Source organism: Manis javanica, chromosome 4, assembly GCF_040802235.1.
Source record: "Manis javanica isolate MJ-LG chromosome 4, MJ_LKY, whole genome shotgun sequence".
Lineage (NCBI taxonomy): Eukaryota > Metazoa > Chordata > Mammalia > Pholidota > Manidae > Manis > Manis javanica.
In genome coordinates this window covers 105,523,842-105,548,203 of record NC_133159.1, presented here as the reverse complement: position 1 = coordinate 105,548,203, position 24,362 = coordinate 105,523,842, and positions in this window count along the sequence as shown.

The following is a 24,362-nucleotide window of genomic DNA, read 5'->3' as shown; positions in this document are numbered from 1 at the left end:
TATGTTAAGGTCTTTCCTTAAAAGTACAGGGGCTGTAATGTTGAGACCAATGGGATATTTCTGATTTTGTGGCTTGATTTCCATGCCCAGAAGCATTTGCCTGTGACAGGCTGGGGACATCCTGCAGGGTCCATGTATTCGTTTTGTACTTCAGTGCTTTTTTCCTACCTTACCTTCATTTCATAAACATTTATTGAGCATCTACTAAGTAGTGGGCTTTATAAAGGTGAAGAGGTTCTGCCCTCAAATTGTTTCAGACCAGTGGGAGAGGCAGATCAATAAATCAGTGACTACATGCAGTATGTTCTTCAATAAAGTATATTAGGGGACATTGGGATGCAGAGTAAAAACCTGTAGCTCCAGCTGGCAGGGGCTTGGGGGAGCAGTTAAGAAAGGTTTCTATGGAGATTCTGTCCTGATCTGAGTAGAGACAGGTGAGTAGGGCTTAACCAGATAAGCAAGGAGGAAAGAGTGTCTTATGTAGGTAACAGGTAAAGGGACACTGCTGGGTGGTGAGAAGGACCGTTGCTGTGGAGACCCAGCTGGAGAATGCAGGAAACTTCTGGTGGCTGCGGCTCCAGGAGCAAAGCTGGTGCAGGAAACCACTGCCACCATAAGAGCTCTGCCATTAACTGGGTGCCCCAGCGTACCTGATGACCCTCTATTTCCTCATCCATTTTCTCATTCTTCCCCAGAAGCTATTTCAAACTTGTTCCAATCTCAAACACCAATTTCTTTGCCTCTCAGAGAAAACAGCTTTCACAGAAACCTCTCAACTTCCTGACATCTTTATATTGACAACTCTCAGATTTATTTCTTTAGCTCAGGTTTTTTATTCTGAGCTCAGACACTCATGTCCACTTGGATGTCCCATAGACATCCATGTCAAAATTTCCATGTCAAAATCAAACCTTTCTCCTCCCAGACCTGTTCCTCCCACAGGTTTCCCTGTATGACAGAAAGGCACTGTCACCATCCACTGGGTTGCTAAACCAGAGATCTATCCTTGTTTCTGTACTCTCACATTTTCGTATGTCCAATCAGTCAAGTCCTATCAATCCCGCTTGCTTATTTCTTGACTCTATTACATCTTTACATCCTCGATCTTCAATATCCCCTCCCCTCCCTCACTCTGCTGATTACTATATTTCTTATTTCACTAAGAAAGTAAAAGCAATCAGAAGAAAACTTTCATATCCACCCCCACCAGCTACCGCCCCAAAATCTGCTAACCCAGTTGAATTGATGCCATAGGCCCACCTTCCTGTTATACTAAGAATGAACCATCCTTACTCCCATCCAAGGCCAATCCCTGGCTTTGCACTGACTCCTACAATAATCTTTTTTCTGCATTGTTAATTTCTGTTCCTACCAATTATTCCCATTATCATACAAATTTTCTGTAAAATCTCCAATCTTAAATTCTTTTCTTCACATTGTTGAACTACTATGCTATTTTTCTTTACCCTTTACAGAAAAATCTCTCAGAAGAGTTGTTTACACTTGCCATTTCTCATTCTTTGTTTCACATTCTCCTTCGAGCCAGCTGTGATTAGGTATTCGCTCTTACCACTCCATGGAAACAACCCTCCTCAAAATCATCAATGACCTCGGAGTGCTAAATCCAGTAGCCAGTTTTCAGTCTTCTTACTCAGCTTCTCATCAGCAGTCTTGTGATGTTTTCTTCATTTGGCTTCCATGACAAATATTCTCTTGTTTTTCCTCCAGCTTCTCAAATTCTCAGTTTTTGCTGGATCTACCTCTTTCTAATCTCTACATGTCAGAGTGTCTCAGGGTTTAGTCCTTGGACCTTTTCTCTTGCACTCCCTAGGTGAGCTCAAGCAGTTCCATAGTTTAAAATACTATTAACACAGCGTCTCTCAAATTTATACCTTCAGTCTGGATCTTTCTAGTCTCACTTCCAACTGTCTACTCAACAACATCTCTACATGGATATTTAAGACATTTGATATATATTAAGCTTCCCATTGTCCACAGTAAACTCTCAACTGTCATGCCTCTTCAAACCTATTTCTACTGGAGGCTTCCCCATCTAGGTAAACCATTTGTCCAGTTGCTTGGGCCAAGAACTTTGGAATTATACTGACTCCTCTCTTTTCTTATGTCCTGCGTCTAATCCATCAGTAAGCCCTTTTGAATCTTTCTTCAAACTATATCCAGAATTGACCACTTCTCAAGACTTCCATTGGAGCAGGCTCAGTTCCAACATCATCTCTTACCTGGATTATTGCAAAGTCTCCCTGTTTCTGCCAATTTCTCCCCTTCCCCTAATTTATTCTCAATACACATGTTGCTTATAAAACATAAGTCAGATCATATCACTCTTCTGTTCAAAATTCTCCCCTGGCCTCCTACTTTATGACAGCCTTTTCTACCTATCTCTTCTCACTGTACGCCAGCTGCTTTAGCCTTACTGTTCTTCTGTGCCAAGTAGCCCTGAGTCATGTTGTCACCTCAGGGTCTTTGCACAGGCCCCTGCCTCTCCTTGCATGGTTAGCTCCCTCTCCTCATTCAGACGTCAGCTCAGTGTTACCTCAGAGAGGCCCTTACCCTCCCTCTACCTCTAGCCTTAGTTATATGCTGTCACCTTGTGTTATGGCTGAATTATATCCTCTCAAACTTTATATGTTGAAGTACCTCAGATGTGACTGTATTTGGAGATAGGGCCTTTAAAGAGGTAATTAAGGTAAAAAAAAGGTAAGCCTTTTAAGGATGGGCCCTAATCCAGTGTGACTGGGGTCCTTTAAAGAAAGGAGATGAGGACACCGGCAGAGGGAAGACCTGGTGAAGTCACAGGGAGGAAGTGTCCATCTATAAACCAAGGAAAGAGATCTCAGAAGAAGCCAACCCTACTGACACCATGAACTTGGACTTCTAGCCTCTAGAATACATTTCTGTTGTTTAAGCCACCAATATGCAGTATTTTGTTATGGTATCCCTTTCAAACCAATACATCCTGTCCTGTCTATTCCCTCCAGTGTATTTATCAATGCTTGAGATTACCCATGTATTTATCTCCCTGACTAGAATGTAAGCTCCACAAAGACAGAATTCATCTTGTTTGCCGATGTGTCCTCAACACTAAGAATAGTACCTCATGCCTGCTATTGCTCAAATGTCTGTTGAGTGAGTGAACACATCCCCTCTGTCACTACTCTCCTAGGCCCCTAACATCTTCCGAGGTTACTTAGTAGCTTCCTAACGGGTCACACCCTTTCTTGTCTTCTGTTAACCTTTGAGACCTGGTCCCTGCTTACCTCTCCATTGTTATTCCTCATAACTCCCTTCTTAAGTACCCCCTGGCCAGACTGAATTGTTTTAAGGGAAGGAAGTCCTGCTTCTCTGACCCTTGGAACGCATTGTTCCATCCCCTGACCCCTGACACATACTCCCTTTGTCCACCTAATCCCTGCTCATCATGATGCCTCCCATGTTTCTGTTTGTCCCTCAATAGGGGGCTATCTGTTTTGTCTATATTGTGTTACTATACTGTGTTACTTCAGCAACATTTATTGAATGGATTCCAAACTCTCCCTCTCCTTGTTTTTGCCAGGCGCGAAGGTGGCGTCTGTGCTTTCTCCCCCACTCACCACCAGGGGCAAGCACGAAGTAAAGGAAAACACTCAGGCTTCTGCGGGGTTCAAATTCTGACCCTAGTATTTGTGTTCTTGGACAGAGGTTTCTTAGACTGTTTTCCTCTCATGTAAAATGGCGTTAATTTACCTACTAATTAGGACTGTTGTGAGAATTAATTGAGTAAATGTATAAGGGCCTGCAAAAGTTCTTTTTCACTTTTCTGCTATTTCTCCCACTAGATTCTTAACTGACAGGTTTCTTCAACTGGTAGGGGAACTTCGGAAATGTGCTTTCTAGCCGCCCTCTCTGCGGGCGGTGCTGCGTCTCTGCCTGCCCTTCCCAAGGGGAGGTGCTTGTGTGCACAGGGGAACCCGGCCCCCTTGCGTACCGGTTGTGTGACTGTGGGCAAGTCACTTAACTGCTTTGAGCTTATGTCTGCCCAACTATAAAACAAGGATGTTAATGTTTGCCTGTATGACAGTCTGTCCTGGGGATGGATATGAAAAGCACTTCATAAAGTCCTACCTGCCACTGGCCTTGACTCCTTTCTCTTAATGCTTTTAAAATGACTGCTGTTAAGGTTAAAATAATTTCCAGAGGGGGTCTTACCCTTGGATGGCAGAGTAAAGGGCCTTCCAGGTGAAGTGGCCACTCCTCTGCCCCCACACAGCCGGGCTTGTTTGGGTAGATAGAGTTCATCAGGAAGCCCCTGACTGGATCTCCGGAGGGCCTCGGGGCTGCCTCATTCACAGAGCTCTTGGCTTGGCAGCGCTGGAATGGAGCAACTTAGTAGACAAGGCCAACTCTCCTTTAATAGTTCCATGTAGACTGTTTAAAAGGACAGCAAGGGAATCAAAACTCTGAAGGGCCCACCCGGAGAGAGGGAAGAAGAGAGGGTTCCCATCTCACCCCACCTCCAGTCCTCGGAGCACCGAGACCTGGGATGCTAACCTGTTTGTGTTTATTGTAAGTACCTCAGGTCTTTGCAAGTGTGACCTGGCACCCCTTCTCAGCTGCAGTCCTCTGGCGCCCTGTCCATCTACTTGCAGAGGCTGGAAGGGATTAAGAGTAACTACTTTGCTTACTGTATGCCAGGGAAATATCATTCTTCGGCTTTGGGGCTAGGGCTGCCGTTCCTTGTGCACCCTGGGGCTGAGAGGGAAAGTATGAGTTCCCTTGGCTGGCTGGGGGATTCTCCCGGGAGAGGGCTATGTGCGCTAGTCAGACTGCGCCCTCTAGTGGCCGAGGAGACCGGCCTTGCATTCCCGACACTCCCAGTCCACCCTGCCAGCCTGTAGGAACCTGGTTCCTGTGTGAAGGTAGGTGGAAAGAGAGCTGAAAAACAAAACAAAACAAAAACGATGAAAAACTGGTCTTTCCAGGACTCCTTTCTCTTTACCTGGCTTTTGAAGTATACACTTCCCTGAAAGTGGCAGATGAGCTAGGGGTGGGGTAGAATGGCCCACAATCTCCATTTCTAAAGCAAAGATCCAAACTGGTGTCTGAGAACTTGAGAGTGCCCTGGTCTTAGCGTCAGGAGCTGTGAGTTCAAGTGCCACCTCTGAGTGCTATCTGGTGACTCTGAGCAAGCGCAAGTTAGTTAAAAAGCCTGTATAACCTTGTTTGTAAAATGAGACTCTAATACAGCGCCTCCCTCACTGAATTATCCCAAGATCACATAGATTATGTATGTAAAGCACTTCACAATATGAAAAGCATTACATAAACAAGGCATTGCGTGCATTATTGCCAGGAAAACCTCTGTGTGGCTCCTTCTGAGTGTTCTTCAGTCAGCTCAGGCAGGGGGCAGGGGGCACTCAGTTCTGGATGATGTGCCAGTGGTGATAAGACCTTAGTGATTTTAGGGGTGCTTAAGCCACTTATGTGGTGATGAAAGGAGCACCTACCTTTAAATAAAGAGCCAGGGATTTGAATTCCAGCTTTACCACTTTCCTGGGCCCTGTGACCTTGGGCAATGCACTTAACACTTCAGACTCTCTATCTGTATATTTAGAAGCTGGTGATGCTATTTGTGTATAGGAGGGGGTGGGGGTAGAAAGTATAAAACCAAATAACTATGTGAAAGAGTCTAGAAATGGTAGCTGCTCAGGTACAAACTTTGAATCTGCATCTTCATATATTTGGGGCTTCAAGACATGAGAACTGAGAGTGGCTTATTATATGCCCAGAAATTTGAGTCACTCCCTGTGCAGAGATCTTTAGAGAAAGCCAAGTGTATGCTTTGAAAGCAAAGGTATGGCTAGAACCAGTGAGGAAAGTGTGCCAGGAGGCTGGGGTCACTGATGGGAGGGCTGTTTTATTGGTTGGAAAGCAGGGCATTATTCTCTGAGGCAAGCTTTCCACAGATGAAAATCTGGATTTGAGAGAGATGAAAAAATCTCAAAAGTAAAGGAAAGATGTAAGGAAATGGTCTGCACTGAATCATTGCAAAGGACAGTATTCCTCAGAGAATTAACTTAGAAGGAAACAGAGTGTGAGATAGCAGCACGGCTCTCTGCTCTGGGCTCTGTGGCCTTAGAAGCCTGGTCAGTGCTTCTGAGGCTTGCCAAGGCCAGCCTGAGGACTACATTCAGAAAAACAGCAGGTGGATGCCCGAATCGCTGAGCTCAGGAGGAACTGATTGAGTGTGTAATTAAGGGGAGGGTTGTATAACACTTGGGTAAGTAGAATTTGATGGGGTCAAACAAGCAGGGCTTCTGGGAAATGAGAGTGCAGTCCCAGGAGCTATTAGTAACTGAAGCCAGATGCATAAAGTTAGACACAGCTTACCTGGGCGTGGTAGAGAGAATGATGAAAGAGATCAGGAAGGGGAAAGGTTGAAAGAGTGATTGCTCCCTAAACCAAAGTATCCCCAAATGCTTAATACTTTAGTGGTTTAGTTCTAGGAGTGAGGTAACAATATGGAGCAATGGGGAAAATCCCCCAAAACTGAAGATCAGAGAGGCTGTGACTTGACCAAGATCACATAGCATGATGGAGAAGCAATGGGTTCTGAGTCCTGATTAAGCATCCAGGGTGTGTCTTGCCATTACAATACTGATGGTCACAATGGAGAGGAAATTGCTTAGACTGTAAAGGGAATATGCTTTGATCAAGTGTAGAAATTAGGAAAGGAAATTATTCACAGTGCATATGTGGACAAGATGGGTATGTGTAGGCTGATCTTGAGGCAATCAGGTGTATTCATAAGTGGTTGAATTTGGATAGCCCAAACCCCTAGTGTCACTGAGTCCACGAGGCCCCCCACGTGATCGGCCCCTGCCCACCTCTCCAACCTCATCCCCCACCTCCTGCTCTCCCCTCAGACTGAGATGTTGGCTTTTCATGTCATTCAGACCTCAGCTTGAATGTTACTCTCTCTCATATGGGAATATTTCTTTATGTGTATTTTTATGGGATGTGTATTTTTAATTTAGTGTTTATTTTTGAAGAGCCACTGTGGAACTCCAGTAGTTAAGCACACAGGCCCTGGAGCCAGACAGTGTAGGTTGATGTTCCATCCTTTAGGACCTGTATGGCCTTAAGCAAGTAACTTAACTCCTCTGTGCCTCAGAAAACATAATCTATAGAATGATTTTGTGAAGAATAAACATAGAATATATGAAGGTTGCTCGGTACACAGAACAATGCCTGGCTGAATAAATGTTAGCCATTATTGTTGCTGTTTATTTTTAATTATTATCTTCTGTCTCCCCCTCTGTAGTCAGCAGAAATTTCATCTCTTTCTAGCATGTAGATCATGACCTGGCACATAATAGGGCCTCATCACATATTTACTAAATGGATTTGCTGAATTAATAAAGTAATTCAGCAGTCCGTCATCCTTCAGGGAGTTGTTTCATGTTGTATGGTAGGCCTCTGCCCTTTTGGACATGATTTTTAATGGTTTGCATAAAAATACAGTGGAATAAACATACAGACAGGCTGGTCACATTTACCAAAGACATAAAGGAAAAAAGGAATAGATTATTGAATGACTGAATGAGGGGATAAATGATAGATGTGTTAGATATGGCCACACTAATATCTTTTTTTGGATCCTGGGCCAAATATTACCAGATACAACCTACCTTAGATAATACAGAGTTCTCAACCTCAAAATCAATTGCACACAATAGAATAAGGGTTGAAGTGAGCAATTTGTTCAGTGTAAATTAATAGTATGATGTGCTCCTCAGAATTCTAAATGTGCTGTGACTGCACGCGTACTGACATTCGTGAAGGAGATGATGGTCCTGTTCCACCCTGCACAGCTCAGGGCTCATGGAGAGAGCCAGGCCGAGGTCTGGAAGCCAGACTTCGTAGCAGAGATAGACAGACATGTCAGCTGGAGAAGCACCATCTGGGGGAGGGTCTGAGGCAATTAAATATTTTATTTATGTGGACCCTGAAGGACCACACTCAGACCAGTATGTAAGCCACAGGGGCATACAGACTTTAGTTCAGTATAAGGAAAATCTTTGAAATAATCAGAGCCGGCCCTGGTTGCATCGGGCTGCCTTGGCGGGGTCCTATCCCTGGCAGAGTTTGAGCTTACACTGGCATTTAGTCAGAATATTGTAAAGGGTCACACACCAGCCAGATAGTTAGAATAAATGGCTTTTAGAGTCTCTACCCACCCTGACAATCCGTGGTTCTGTGATCCACAGCATCCTTCATTCCCTGTGATAAACTTGAGTCAGAGGCAGGCCTCATTTTGCTTTTCATGTGGTCAGTGGTAGAGTCTGGTCCTCTAATTTGATGTTTCTGAACTTCAAAGAAGTAAACAGAAAATGCTTGAGAATCTAGTGACCTCAGTTTAACCCTGTTAAAAGTGTTACCACCGCTACCTTGGGCCAGTTGGGTTTTGCGACTCCAGGGAATAGTAGCTTTTGAAAACAGCTTGCTGCTGTTACACTATCCCACACTGGGAATTCCATCCTGGTGCACCTTCCTCAAAGGCTTTTCTGTGCTACCATCCAGTGCCTAGGAGAGCAGCAAGAGGGCTCCCTGGGTCTCCCTTTGAAAGAAGAAACACAATTTCCAGCTCCAGCTAGAACCTTCTTATAGCCCCACCAGCATATCTGTGGACTTTCAAATTTACTCACTGGAGCAGCCATTTCAGATCTTGCACTGGGGTGAATCTCAAAAATGCTCTGATAACTCAGCTTGTACTAGGTGTGTGCACATATTACCTGATATCAGTCTCAAAAACTGTGACATCAACTGTAAAGCAGCTGACTCAGAGAGACCAAAGTCAATAATCCAGGGAGAGGCAGAGCCCGGACTCAGATTCCCACCTTTGACCTTGGGGTCAGAGTGGATTTCTCCCCATATCCCCACATCTATCTTTTGGGATGTGGCTTTCCCTTTGCTTTGTCTTCTTCATCACATACAGTACCTTTTCCCTTTCACTCTTCTACCTTCCTTTCTTCCAAAGCTTACTTTCACCTGTGCTCTGGTTCCCTGGCTGCTTCCTGTGTTCTTCCTGCTAAGTATGGCAGGAGTTTTCTCATATCCTCAATCCCTCCCACTCAATTGGTTCCTTCCTTTCTTAAAATAGTAATACTTCCATTCTCTTAAGCTTAATTACTGCTTTCCTTCTACATGTCCTATTTCTCTTGCCCAGTACTGCCAAACTTACTGAGTGTGTATAATCCAGAATCTCTTTGTCTCTTTCATATCCAAACACTTTCCCCTGATACTTGCCCTTGCAATCTGGCTTCCATTTCTTCTACTTTACCAAATCTGTGCTCTGGGAGATGGAATCAGTCAATTTTGAGAACCATTCTTAGTGTCCTCCTCACCTTCCTTGGTTCCTCGGTAGCATTTCACCCTGTGGACCACCTCCTAGTTCTTGAAAGCCACTCTTCTATACCCTCAGGATTTATGCAGCTCTGTGCTTTTGTAGCTACCCCGATGACCAATTCTTTTTATCTGGACTACCATTTCATCATGGTACATGAGAGAGGTAGGCTAGATCATTTCTAAGCTTTCTTCCTAGTCTATGAATTTCACTTCTTTTGCTAGAACCTCTTCCCCACTTCTGACTGTGCCAGTCCTTCATGACTTCTTGGCCCTCCACTTGGCTGGCTGTTCTCTCACTTACGCAGAAAAATAATCCATACTCATCTCCATCGCTAGTCCAAACCGCTCATCCCCCTGCCCTTACCTCCAATTGCCCACACGCACGCCACATCACTGCGGCATGCTCAGCATTTCCTCAGCCCCTGACAAGCACTCAACCCGACTTCCCCAGTTTTCACCCATGATACCACCAGACGCTTGGGTGAGGTGGAGTGGGGAGGGGAAAGCTAAGGGCTTTTAAGCTGTATTCTGAGAAAATAATGAAGAAGTACAAAATAGGCCCAGTATCTGGTGAAAAGCATTTAATAGAAGAGAGGGACAAAATGAAGCCATTTAATTCCAAATCTTCCTATTTTTCCTAATAAGTCTTTTATAACAAGGGAACCAAATCTTCAAGTCAAAAAAAAAAAAAGCTAAACATTGTTAGGAGAGATCAAGCCTTAGAAAGGTGAGTACACAGAATGTAGTTGCTTTTAATGAGTTCAGATCTTCATGTGCAGATGAATAATACCTTCAGGTATATAAGGAGTTATAGATGTTATTTCAGAAAGTAATCTGTGAGAAGGCAAGCTATTCTCAGACTTTCCATCTCAGAGAGCCAAAATAGAAAGGGGAATGTGGTCTTAGTTTTTGTAAGCCCAGAAAATAGTAGACTCCAGGATCTGAAAACCAAGAGCTCCTTGGTCCCCCGTAGAGTCTAGAATGAACATTTTGGAAAGAAAGCACTAATAACCTTTAGGAATTAGTAGTTAGCCGAACTATTTCCTTTCTGTTTGGGTTAATAGTCCAATAGATCAAAGATTCCCAAGAAGTTTAATAAAATCTTTCTGGTTAGTTCATGTTTCTCAGTCTTACATATTGGCAGCTTCCCTTCTTCTTTTACATCACAACTGTGTTTGTGCTCACTCAGTGTCTGACTTCTTCCGCAGCCTGTGAGCTCGGTGAGGGCAGAGTGGGGCCATCCCTGCCCAGGTCACCGCTGTAGTTCCTAGCTTTGTAGTTACTGATTAAAAGAATAAAAGAATTAATTACCACTAAGGGTAAATGGAAAAAGTAAGCTAGATGGTAATAGATTTATAAGTGATTGCAAAAGCACATTTAAAAATTAAATGGCTGGACGGATGTCACTCTAACGATTAGCACTAACTATAAAACTCTTAGAAGAAAACATAGGAGAAAAGATTCATAACATTGGATTTAGCAATTTCTTGGATATGACACCAAAAGCACAGACAAGAAAAGAGATAAGTTGGACTTCATTAAATTTTTAATACTTTTGTGCTTTGAAGGAGACTATCAACAAAGAAAAAAGGCAGTCCACAGAATGAGAGAAAATATTTACAAATCATGTATCTAATAAGGTATTGATATCCAGACTATGTAAAGAACTCTTATACTCAACACACACACAGAAAATAACCCAATCCAAAAAGTGACAAAGGGCTTGAATAGACATTTCTCTAAAGAAGTTATACAAATGGCCCATAAACACGTGAAACAATACCCAACAAAACTAGTCATCAGGGAAGTAAAAATCAAAACCACAGTGAGATACCACTTCATACCCATTATGATGACTATTACTTTTAAAATCCCAGAAAATAACAAGTATTGTCAAGGATGTGGAGAAAATGAAACCTTTGTACATTCCTGGTAGAAATGTCAAACAGTATAGCCACTGAGGAAAATGCATGGCAATTTCTCAAAAACTTAAGCTTAGAATAATTACCACAGAACTGATATCCAGCAATTCCTTATACTGTTAAAAACATTAAAAGAGAAAAAAATTAAACAGGCTCGAAGAAATTAAAGCACACACACACACAAAAGATTAAAAAGAAAAGAAGTTAAAGCAGGGACTCAGATATTTGTATTATATGTTCATAACAGCATTATTCACAAGAGCCAAACGGTAAAAGTAACCCAAGTGTTCATAGACAGAGGATTGAAGAAACAAAATAGAATATATACATGAAAAGGACTATCATATAGCCTTAAAAAGGAAGGAAATTCTGATCCATGCTAGAACATGGATGGGCCTTGAGGACATTATGCTAAATGAAACCAGTCACTGAAGGACAAATACTTAATTCTTCTTACATGAGGTAACTCCAGTAGTCAAATTCTTAGAGACAGAGATCAGAATAGTGGTTGCCAGGGCCTAGGGGCAGTGGGGCATGGGGAGTTATTGTTTATTGGGCACAGAGTTTTAGTTTTATAAGATGAAGAGTCCTGAAGATGGATGGCAGTGATGGTACTTAATGCCACAGGACTATATACTTAAAAATGATTAAAATGTAAATTTTATGTGTTTTTTTATTTACCACAGTACAAAGAAATGTATTTTTAAAAAAAGAGTAGTTCTAATTGTGAGCTTCAGGATTTGACTCTGGCCCCTTTCATCACTTGGGTGAAAACCTTAATAGTTTTGCTTTTGATACAAAAATTAGAACCAATACAAAGAATGTTAGGACAAGTTTCTAAGGACTTTAAGATTCCAGAATAATAGATCACAACCAATATTGAAATTAGAGGAGAATAATGGTAAAATTCTGAATTCAGGATAAAAATAAGCCAAAAATGCTACTTCAAACTAAAAAGTTTCTGTACAGCAAAGGGCACCATCAGCATAACAAACAGGCATCCTACAGTATGGGAGAATATATTTATAAATGACTTATCTGATAAGGGGTTAACATCCAAAATATATAAAGAGCTCACATGCCTCAACACTCAAAAAACAAATACCTGATTAAAAAATGGGCAGAGAATATGAACAAACACTACTCCAAAGAAGAAATTTAGATAGCCAATAGGTACATGAAAAGATGCTCCAGTTGCTAATTATCAGGGAAATACAAATTAAAACCACAGTGAGATTTCACCTCACATCAGTTAGGGTTGCCAACATCCAAAAGACAAGAAACAACAAATGCTGGCAAGGATGTGGAGAAAGGGGAACCCTTGTACACTCTTGGTGGCAATGTAAATTAGTTCAACCATTGTGGAAAGCAATATGGAGGTTCCTCAGAAAACTAAAAATAGGAATACCATTTGACCCAGGAATTCTACTCCTAGGAATTTGCCTGAAGAAAACAAGATCCCAGATTCAAAAAGAAATATGCACCCCTATTTTTACCTCAGCACTATTTACAATAGCCAAGATATGGAAGCTACCTAGGTGTCCATTAGTGGATGAATGGATAAAGAGGAGGTGGTACATATACACAATGGAATATTATTCAGCCATAAAAAAAATCCTACCCTTTGCAACAACATGGATGGAACTAGAGGGTGTTTTGCTTAGTGAAATAAGCCAGGCAGAGAAAGACAAGTACCAAATAATTTAACTCATTTGTGGAGTATAACAACAAAGCGTAACTGAAGAAACAAAACAGTAGCAGACTCACAGACTCCAGGAAGCGACTAGCGCTTACCAAAGGGAAGGGACTGGGGAGGATGGGTGGGGAGGGAGGGAGAAGGGGGTTAAGGAACATTATATTTAGCACTCGTAATATAGGTAGGTCACGGGGAAGGCAGTATAGCATGGAGAAGACAAATAATGACTCTATAGCATCTTATGCTAATGGACAGTGACTACAGTGGGTTGGAGGGGGATTTGATAATATGGGTAAATGTTGAACCACAATGTTGCTCATGTGAAACCTTCATTAGATTGTATATCAATGAAACCTTAATTAAAGAAAAATAAGGCAAAAATATATAGGATTAGGAGCAATGACTTATTTTTGCATGAAAAAGATCTTGGGGTTTTCATTTCCTAAAATTCCAGAGTAACCCCATAGCAGGAAAAAAATAAACTTTCACCTATTAGAACTGCATTCAGCTAAAAGGAGGTAACAGTCTCCCTGTGCTCTGTACTGATCAGACAATACTAGGAGCCTTAACACTGCCTTCAGTTCTTGGTAGTGTACTTTCCAGGAGTTTACGAGCTGTGACAACACAGGGTAAAACTATGGGAGCTGTTAGAGAGCTCACAGCCAGCTTTCCTGGGTCTTGATTGAGAACTAGGGGTTTTAGTCTGGGAAAAAAGAAAATTAGTTGGGACATAATAACAGTCTTCAATATCTGAAAGTCTAGTATGTGACATGGGGATGGCCCTATTATGTATTTACTCCTAAGGGCAGGAATGGGATTAGACCAAAAAGCTAAAAGAAGACTGAGTCATTCTGTGGCAGAATTTTTGAAAAATTAGAACTGGACATTCAGCAGAATGGCCTCCCATTCCTAGCTGGCCCCCTGTCAGGAATGGTGTAGAGCAATCCGCTTGGACCTTTCCAACGCCGTGATTCTGTCTGTCTTTCTGTCTCTCATTTTGAAACCCTCGGCATGATGCCTGCCCACTTCTTTCCCCCCTGTATCTACTGGGGTCCTTGGGGTGCCTCCTTCACAGCCTCCTTGGCTCCCCCGTCACTGCCAGCAGCCTCACCTCCTCAGCCCTGGATGCTGCCAGTCAGCTCCTCTAGCTTTTGGGCTGGGCTTGTTTGATCCATTCTGCAGGCCCTTGTCGCACTCATTTTAGGAAATGCTTACCATGTAATTCCCCTGATCAAGACAAAAGAGTGGCTTCCCACTGCTCCTGGGTCAGGATGGAGTTTCTGTTTTTGGCTTTTGGGGTCACTCTTCTTTCCCCCTGTTTTCAGTTTCACCTTCTGTTGCTCCATCAGCCACGTTGGTTAAGCTGCTCCCTTCAATGTCAACTGGCCTGACTGTCTTCACTTGACCATTCCCACTTCCATTCCCTCATTTGTGTTGTTGCTCTGTGGGTCCGCCAGCCCCAGTTTTATTATAGGAAGGACTCACACTTTTCCTTCCTTTATCTCATTCACTAAACAAATATTTACTGATCCCTCTTAGAATGAAGGCACTATGCTAGATGCTGGTAAGCATGTGATGAGCAAGAAAACTTCGGTTCCTGGCTTCATGGAATGGGTGAGATGGAATAAACAATTGCTACAAACAATCGCTCTAAGGGACACAAAAGGATGTTGTGATAAAAAATGATGATGTGTGTGTATGTGTTGGATATGGATAGGCATTGAAAGGATGATCAGAAAAGGCCTTTCTGAGGTGTTAACAAATAAGCTGAGCCCTAAAGGGTGTGAAGGAGTCAGCCATGGGAAGGGCTGGGGTCAAGAGTATGCTAGTTCAAGGAACCAGTGTGTGTAAGAGCCCCAGGGCAAGAAGTGCTTGGCTTAATGGAGATACTGTAATGAAAATGGTTTGGCTGGAGCCTAGCAAGGGAGAGCAAACAGGTGGAAAGTGAAACAAGAGGTGCCTGGGGCCTCACAGGTCATGTTGAAGATCATAGATTTTATATGAATTACAGTGAGAAACCATTAAAGAGTTTTAAAAAAGGAATTGATATATGTGGGTTATTCTTTTTAAGATCAGCCTGGCTGTTATGTAGAGAACAGACTGAAGGAGAGCAAGAATGGAAGTAGAAGTTAAGAAATTAAAGTAATAGACCAGGTGAAGGATGGTAACTTGAAGTAGAGTGGTGGAGAAAAGTAGACAGACAGATATATGTTTTGGAGATAGACTTTAAAGGATTTGCTGATGGTTTTATGTGAGAAGTAGAGAGTTACTAATGACTCCTGTGTGTCTGACATGAAAACTGGGTGAATGGACATATATTATCTACTGTGTTTGGGAAGTGGGGTAAGGAAATTAGACGGGTGAATTCAGAGTTAAGTTTAGGACTTGTTAAATTTGAGATGCCTGCCTGACACTCAGAAGGCAGTGTCAAGGTGCCAGTTGTTTATGTGAATCTAGCATTCCCATGAATAGGCTGAGAGGGAGACAGCAGTTCTAAAACTATCAGCATACAGATAACGTTTAGGGATTGGTGACTGGCTGAATTGGAAGAGTAAACAGAAGGCCTAGGACCAAGACGAGGGCATGCTGATATGAATGACCTAAAAGGAAGGGGAGGGATTAATAATGCAGGAAGGGGGTCGGAAGTATGATCACAAGAACTATAACTTCATTCTTTATGGCACTTATCAGTCTTCACTGGCTAATTCAGTAGTGTTTTCAGTATAGAATATGAACATGGAATGAGCTAATGCTGAGAATAGAATGTAGTCATATTCCACAGTCAATGCTAGTACATATCTCTTCAGTTAGATGTAGGTTCCTTATAGAAAGCTATTAAACTTTCCTTATGCTCCACTGTGCCTAGCACAGTGTAGGAATAATATAAAGCAGATGCTCAAAGTTTCTTTATTAAGTGATGGTAAGACCTTATATGGGCTCTTGGAAAAACCACGGATTCTGTTGCACAGTACTAAAGAGCGTTCCTTTCCTGGGCCAAGTGACGTCTGGTTCATACTTTGTCTGGATGTGATCCTTGTATTTCCTTATTGGCATTATTATACTTTTTTCTTTATATCATTAATGTACAATTACTTAAACAACATTATGGTTACTAGACTCCCCCTGTTATCAAGTCCCCACCCCATACCCCACTACAGTCACTGTCCATCAGCATAGTAAGATGTTATAGAATCACTACTTGTCTTCTCTGTATATACTGCCTTCCCCATGTCCCCACCCCTCTACATTATGTGTGCTAATTGTAATGCCCCATTTACCCCCTTATCCGTCCCTTCCCACCTATCCTCCCCAGTCCCTTTCCTTTTGGTAACTGTTAGTCTATTCTTGGGTTCTGTGAGTCTGCTGCTGTTTTGTTCCTTCAGTTTTTTCTTTGTTCTTATACTCCACACATGAGTGAAATCATTTGATACTTGTCTTTCTCTGCCTAGCTTATTTTACTGAGCATAATACCCTCTAGCTCCATTCCTGTTGTTCAAATGGTAGGATCTGTTTTCTTCTTATGGCTGAATAATATTCCATTGTGTATATGTACCACATCTTCTTTATCCATTCATCTACTGATGGACACTTAGGTTGCTCCCATTATTGGCTATTGTAAATAGTGCAGCAGTAAACATAGGGGTGCATATGTCTTTTTCAAACTGGGCTGCTGCATTCTTAGGGTAAATTCCTAAGAGTGGAATTCCTGGGTCAAATGGTATTTCTCTTTTTAGTTTTTAGAGCCACCTCCATACTGCTTTCCACAATGATTGAACTAGTTTACATTCCCACCAGCAGTGTAGGAGGGGTCCCCTTACTCCACATCCTCGCCAACATTTGTTGTTTGTCTTTTGGATGGTGGCCATCCTAATGGGTATAAGGTGATATCTCATTGTGGTTTTAATTTTCATTTCCCTGATGACTAGCGATGTGGAGCATCTTTCATGTGTCTGTTGGCCATCTGAATTTCTTCTTTGGAGAACTGTCTGTTCAGATCCTGTGCCCATTTTTTATTGGATTATTTGCTTTTTGTTTGTTGAGGTGTGTGAGCTCTTTATATATTTTGGATGTCAACTCTTTATCAGATCTGTCATTTATGAATATATTCTTCCATAATGTAGGATGTCTTTTTGTTCTCTTGGTGGTGTCCTTTGCTGTACAGAAGCTTTTTAGTTTGATATAGTCCCACTTGTTCATTTTTTCTTTTGTTTCCCTTGCCCAGGGAGATATGTTCATGAAGAAGTTGCTCATGTTTATGTCCAAGAGATTTTTGCCTATATTTTTTTCCAAGAGTTTTATGGTTTCATGACTTACATTCAGGTCTTTAATCCATTTTGAGTTTACTTTTATATACAGGGTTAGACAATAACCAGGTTTCATTCACTTATGTGTAGCTGTCCAGTTTTGCCAACACCAGCTGTTGAAGAGGCTGTCATCTTCCCACTGTATATCCATGGCTCCTTTATCATATAGTAATTGACCATATATGCTTGGGTTTATATCTGGGCTCTCTATTCTGTTCCATTGGTCTATGGGTCTGTTCTTGTGCCAGTACCAAATTGTCTTGATTACTATGGCTTTTAGTAGAGCTTGAAGTCAGGGAGCGTAATTCCCCCTGCTTTATTCTTCCTTCTCAGGATTGCTTTGGCTATTCGGGGTCTTTTGTGGTTCCATATGAATTTTAGAACTATTTGCTCTAGTTCATTGAAGAATCCTGTAGGTATTTTGATAGGGATTGCATTGAATCTGTAGATTGCTTTAGGCAGGATGGCCATTTTGACAATATTAATTCTTCCTAGCCAAGAGCATGGGATGAATTCCCATTTATTAGTGTCCTCTTTAATTTCTTTTAAAAGTGTTCTGTAGTTTTCGGGGTATATAGGTCTTTCACTTCCTTGGTTAGGTTTATTCCTAGGTATTTTATTCTTTTTGATGCAATTGTGAATGGAATTGTTTTCCTGATTTCTCTTTCTGCTAGTTCATCATTAGTGTATAGGAATGCAACAGACTTATGTGTGTTAATTTTGTATCCTGCAACTTTGCTGAATTCAGATATTAGATCTAGTTTTGGAGTGGAGTTTTTAGGGTTTTTTATGTACAATATCATGTCATCTGCAAACAGGGAAAGTTTGACTTCTTCTTTCCCAATCTGGATGCCTTTTATTTCTTTGTTTTGTCTGATTGCCATGGCTAGGACCTCCAGAACTATGTTGAATAAAAGTGGGGAGAGTGGGCATCCTTGTCTTGTTCCCAATCTTAAAGGAAAACCTTTCAGCTTCTCGCTGTTAACTATAATTTTGGCTGTGGGTTTATCATATATATATGGCCTTTATTATGTTGAGGTACTTGCCCTCTATACCCATTTTGCTGAGAGTTTTTATCATGAATGGATGTTGAATTTTGTCAAATGCTTTTTCAGCATCTATGGAGATGATCATGTGGTTTTTGTCCTTCTTTTTGTTGATGTAGTGGATGATGTTGATGGATTTTCAAATGTTGTACCATCTTTGCATCCCTGGGATGAATCCCACTTGATCATGATGGATGATCTTTTTGATGTATTTTTGAATTCAGTTTGCTAATATTTTCTGGAGTATTTTTGCATCTATGGTCATCAGGGATATTATTGGTCTGTAATTTTCTTTTTTTGTGGTGTCTTTGTCTGGTTTTGGTATTAGAGTGATACTAGCCTCGTAGAATGAGTTTGGGAGTATTTCCTCCTCTTCTACTTTTTGGAAAACTTTAAGGAGGATGGGTATTAGGTCTTCACTAAATGTTTGATCAAATTCAGCAGTGAAACCATGGGTTCCAGGAGTTTTGTTCTTAGGTAGGTTTTTGATTACCAATTCAATTTCTTTGCTGGTAATTGGTCTATTCAGATTTTCTGTTTCCTCCTGGGTCAGCTTTGGAGGGTTGTATTTTTCTAGAAAGTTGTCCATTTCTTCTAGGTTATCCAGTTTGTTACCATATGATTTTTCATAGTATTCACTCATAATTATTTGTATTTCTGTGATGTCCATGGTGATTTTTTCCTTTCTCATTTCTGATTCTGTTTATGTGTGTAGACTCTTCTTTTCTTGATTAGTCTGGCTGGGGGTTTATCTATTTTGTTTATTTTCTCGAAGAACCAGCTTCTGCTTTCATTGATTCTTTCTATTGTTTTATTCTTCTCAATTTTATTTCTTTCTGCTTTAATCTTTATTATGTCCCTCCTTCTACTGACTGTGGGCCTCATTTGTTCTTCTTTTTCTAGTTTCATTAATTGTGAGTTGGCATTATTTTACTTTTGAATAACAATAATTATATTTTAAAGGACTTGCAGGCACTAAGAACAATAGGAATGCAGACAATTCTAGGGTTCTTCAGCTTCACAAGCCAATCTTCACAGCAGTGTGTTGACATTTCAAAACTGGTATTTAATTATTTACATACCTTGGTATATTAAAGGTACATATACACTTGTATAAATAAATTTGTGTGTGTGTAGAAAATTTTTTAATAGCTCAACTACTGACAGCTAGAATAGAGAACTTCACCAAAGCCAAAGAGACATTTTGCAGTTTAGAGAACAAAATAAACCACAGTTAATCTCTTATCCTCTGTAAACAAATACATTTTGACCAGATGCAATGGTGATAGCTCAGCCTCCAGTGTGGTGCTGGGCCCAGCCTAACACTGAGAGGAGAGCACCGAGAGGCCAGCACTCCGAGCGCTCCAGACACAGCAGGAGCTGAGTGCTCACATCAGACCAGGCGGGGGGTGCGCAGGGCTCCTGGGGAAAGCAGCTCTCAGAGGTACTGTAGGCTTTCTATGTGGGAAGCAGTGAAAATGAAAGGTCCTGAAGCTTGGTAAGGATGAGAAATAAACACAGGCTCTCGGGAGACTGTAACAGAAAGAACAGGTTGTGGGGAAAAAAATCTTGAAAACGAAATCCACCCCCAACACTAATTAATTAGACTCCATATACCGTTGAGATTTGTTAAGTACTTTCTGCCCTTGACCCTAGGTCCAGACAGTGGAGAAAGGAAGAGGGTGGCTAGCACAGAGCTGTGGGCAGGTTACACAGTACAAAGAACCACAACTCCCCAGCCACACATCAACCCAGTCCTGTTCCCCACTTCCTGCCACATCAAAGACCTGCATTCCCCTAGGGCTGGGCTTTTTCTAACCTGATCTTTGGGACCCAAGAGTTCCTCATAATTGCTTTGGGCTCTGAGGGAGCATTTTGCAAGGGAAGACTGAGATCTTGTGTGTTTGGTGAAGTAACTGAATTTTTCCATGCTTTCAGTAAGTGTGAGGAAATTATTTCTGAATCTTCTTTTTATCTTCTCCATGATCGCATACTTACCTTCTTCCTCTGGCAAGGCTGGTTGCCAAGCACAAGTAAGCACTGAGCCAGAAAGTTAACAGTTGAAATGTGGTCACCTACAGACAGAAAACAGATGGAATCTTGTTACAGTAATCCAGATAAGGAGCCACGCTAAAGAGACAATTTTTATTTATACTATCCTCACAGCGTACCTTCTTTTTAACCTAGGCTTTTTTTTTTTAACTGCCTCCTATACAAAATGTTTGGCCACAAACTGGTGTTTTGTTTTATAAACTGTTTGCCTTAAATGTGTCATTGAATTTTTATATTGCCAAATTAAGATTCCATGACTTGTCTTAAATATAAGGATTTGTGACTTTGAAAAAAAATTCAGTGGTCTGGGTTTGAGAAAAGTCTCAGTATGATTCAGTTTGATGTTTTTTAAGGCACAAGAGATGAGAAATACAATTCAATTTGATGATGAGTCTGTGAGCGGATTTTGTAGAACAAGCAGATTGGTGCACGTGACCTTCCTGTGTTCCCTAATCCCGCCCCAGCCGGTCTTCCACATCCTGGGGCGCTCATCTTCCTGAAGAGCCAAGCGTATCACCTGATTCCCTTGCTTAAAACTTTAAAGTTCAAACTATGTAGCAGGCTATGTCGGGTAGTCTGTGACCGGCCCTCTCTCCCAGCTCACTTCTTACCTCCGCCTCCCTTACAGAACCCATCCACTCTCACCAGACAGGCCTTTGCTACACCTACTTCCTCTGTCAAAATGCCCACCACCGCCTCCACCTGGAAAATGCTCTCCCGTTTAAGAGTGAACTAAAAAATCACCTTCTTGTTGAGACCTCAGCGTACTTCCTCTCGGGTCTGTGGCACTCTGTCCGCCCTTTCACCATAGTAATAATAATCATAGGGAATTGTAACGATCGATTTAAGCACCTATTTCCTGGTGCCGGCCTTAGCGCTGTTGATACATAGTAGGTGCTCCCTAAATAGTTGCTGAAGAAATGAGTCCTTGTGTTAAATACAGCTTCCTGGTCCTCTCAGCACTTTGAAAGTACTCAGAAAAGGAAAAGGAAATGACTAAAGTGTACAGTTTAAACACATCTTTCCCTCTGCCTGGGCACTCCCCCACCCCCAACCCAGCCACTGAGAAGGACAAAGTAAAAATAGTGACCAGGATCCCAGCACCACAGTAGAGCTGCTTTATTTCTCTTGTTCACAGGGACCCGCCACGTAATTTGTGGGGCCCAGTACAAAATGGAAATGTGGGGTCGCTTATTCAAAGATTAAGGATTTCAAAAGGTGGCAGCGAGCATTAAAGCAAGCCAGGGCCCTGTGCAAGTGCATTGGTCACACACCCACGAAGCCAGCCTGAGTGTCAGTAGGAGAGAGGGAGGCTGGGAGAAATTTTGGATCCGTTTTTTTAAAGAGTAGCTTTAAAATATGTAGATTTGTTATTTTAAGATTTGTTTTTTCACACACCACTCTTCATAAGACCCCTACAATTGTAATTTGTGTTTAATTTTTTTTTGAGAGGGCATCTCTCATATTTATTGATCAAATGGTTGTTAACAACAATAAAATTCAGTATAGGGGGGTCAATGCTCAATGTACAATCATTAATCCATCTCAAGCCTAATTCTCGTCAGTCTCCAATCTTCTGAAGCATAACGAACAAGTTCTTACATGGTGAACGAATTCTTACAGAGTGAATAAATTCTTACATGGTGAACAGTACAAGGGCATTCATCACAGAAACTTTCGGTTTTGATCATGCAATATGACCTATAAACCATCAGGTCAAATATGAATATTCATTTGATTTTTGTACTTGATTTATATGTTGATCCCACATTTCTCCTATTATTATTATTATTTTTATTTTTAATAAAATGCTGAAGTGGTAGGTAGATGCAAGATAAAGGTAGAAAACATAGTTTAGTGCTGTAAGAAGGCAAATGTAGATGATCAGATGATCAGGTGTGTGCCTATGGACTAAGTATTAATCCAGGCTAGACAAGGGCAGCAAGACATCCACGGATGCAGAAGATTTCTCTCAAAGCAGGGGGGGTGAGGTTCTGAGCCTCACCTCTGTTGATCCCCAAATTCTCACCTGATGGCCCCCCTGCGACTGTGCCTGTCTTAGGTTGTTCCTCCCTTGAGGAATCTTACCCGTCTCTGGCTAACCAGTCATCTTCCGGGGCCATACAGGGAAATGTAAAGTTGGTAAGTGAGAGAGAAGCCATATTGTTTGCAAAGGTTAGCTTTTTACTTCTTTGCAGATTTATGCCCTGTGGCTTCTATGCCCAGCACTTGTCTCGAGGTATCTTTACCACCTGGAGGAATTATGATACTCGGTAAATTCGATATGAGGCACGAATTCTATTTAAGGTTTGTAATTAGGAAGGAAGAAGAAAAGCTATAGATGTAGCATATGAAGGAAACTTGGGAGGATTGATTATTTCTTTGACATATCTTCTTGTATAGTACCTTAAGTATGTATAGGTTTTAAACTACTAACTAATTTGCACACACATATTAACATAATAGGAATACGGTGACATAAACAAAGCAAATCTATAATTACCAGCCATCTCCAGTGAAGCCAAGAAAACCATTTAGGCACCCTAGGCATTTGTGAAAATTTATCTATAATATGATGGATATTTTCCAACTGTACTTGAACCATCAGACAAATTAAAGCAGCCCATTTCTGGGATCTGTTCACATCCCATATGTTCTTTTAACCATAGATAGTCTATAGTCATGAGATTTTGGGGTGCTACAACTTGCACCCCTCCCAACTCCTGGTTGAGTTCCAACAGTACAGATCCAGTCAAATTCGTTGTCTCACTGTATGCACATGCCAGCCTAGACATCTCCCTCCTCCTTCTTATGGCAAGTCCAGGAGACGGTGGGCTGGATGCAGCCACAACCGCAGCATCGTCCGGATCCCTGTGGAGGCTTTTTGATGATCATCCCCCGGCACGAGTCCTCCAGAGAGTGCTGATGCCGGAAGCTCCTCCTCATATCGTATCTTATTTCATTTTCTGGGTATCCAAGCTAGGCCTTGATCTTCTGCGTAGAAACAAACAGACCCTTTGCCCACACTTTGACATGCCCTCTATACCACTGTGCAGAACTCATTGGAGGTCAGCACACAGTAACTGCTTTTTTTTTTTTTTTTTTAATTAAGAGAAAGGAATATTATCAGAAAAGAGTACCTCCATAGCTGATCATCTGACACCCTTTAAGTGATCAACATTAAGGATATTTAAAGCATGCGTTGATCTTTGATTTACCAATAGTTTTATCCTGTTAACGAGTAATCCCCTTTTCTTTCTTTCTTTCTTTCTTTTTTTTTTTTTTAAATTTTTAATCTACCCTTACATGAAGAATACTATGTTTACTATGCTCTCCACTATATCAGGTCCCCCCTAACAACCCCATTACGGTTACTGTCCATCAGCTTAGCAAAATGTGGTAGAGTCACTACTTGTCCTCTCTGTGTTGTGCAGCCCACCCTCCCCTTTCTCCCTCCCCCCCATGCATGCTAATCTTAATACCCCCCTTCTTCTTCTCCCCCCTTATCCCTCCCTGCCCACCCATCCTCCCCAGTTCCTTTCCCTTTGGTACCTGTTAGTCCATTTTTGGGTTCTGTAATTCTGCTGCTGTTTTGTTCCTTCAGTTTTTCCTTTGTTCCTATACTCCTCAGATGAGTGAAATCATTTGGTATTTCTCTTTCTCCGCTTGGCTTATTTCACTGAGCATAATACTCTCCAGCTCCATCCATGTTGCTGCAAATGGTTGGATTTTTCCACTTCTTATGGCTGAGTAGTATTCCATTGTGTATATGTACCACATCTTCTTTATCCATTCATCTACAGATGGACATTTAGGTTGCTTCCAATTCTTGGCTATTGTAAATAGTGCTGCAATAAACATAGGAGTGCATCTGTCTTTCTCAAACTTGATTGCTGCGTTCTTAGGGTAAATTCCCCCTTCACAAGGCGCTGGGTTC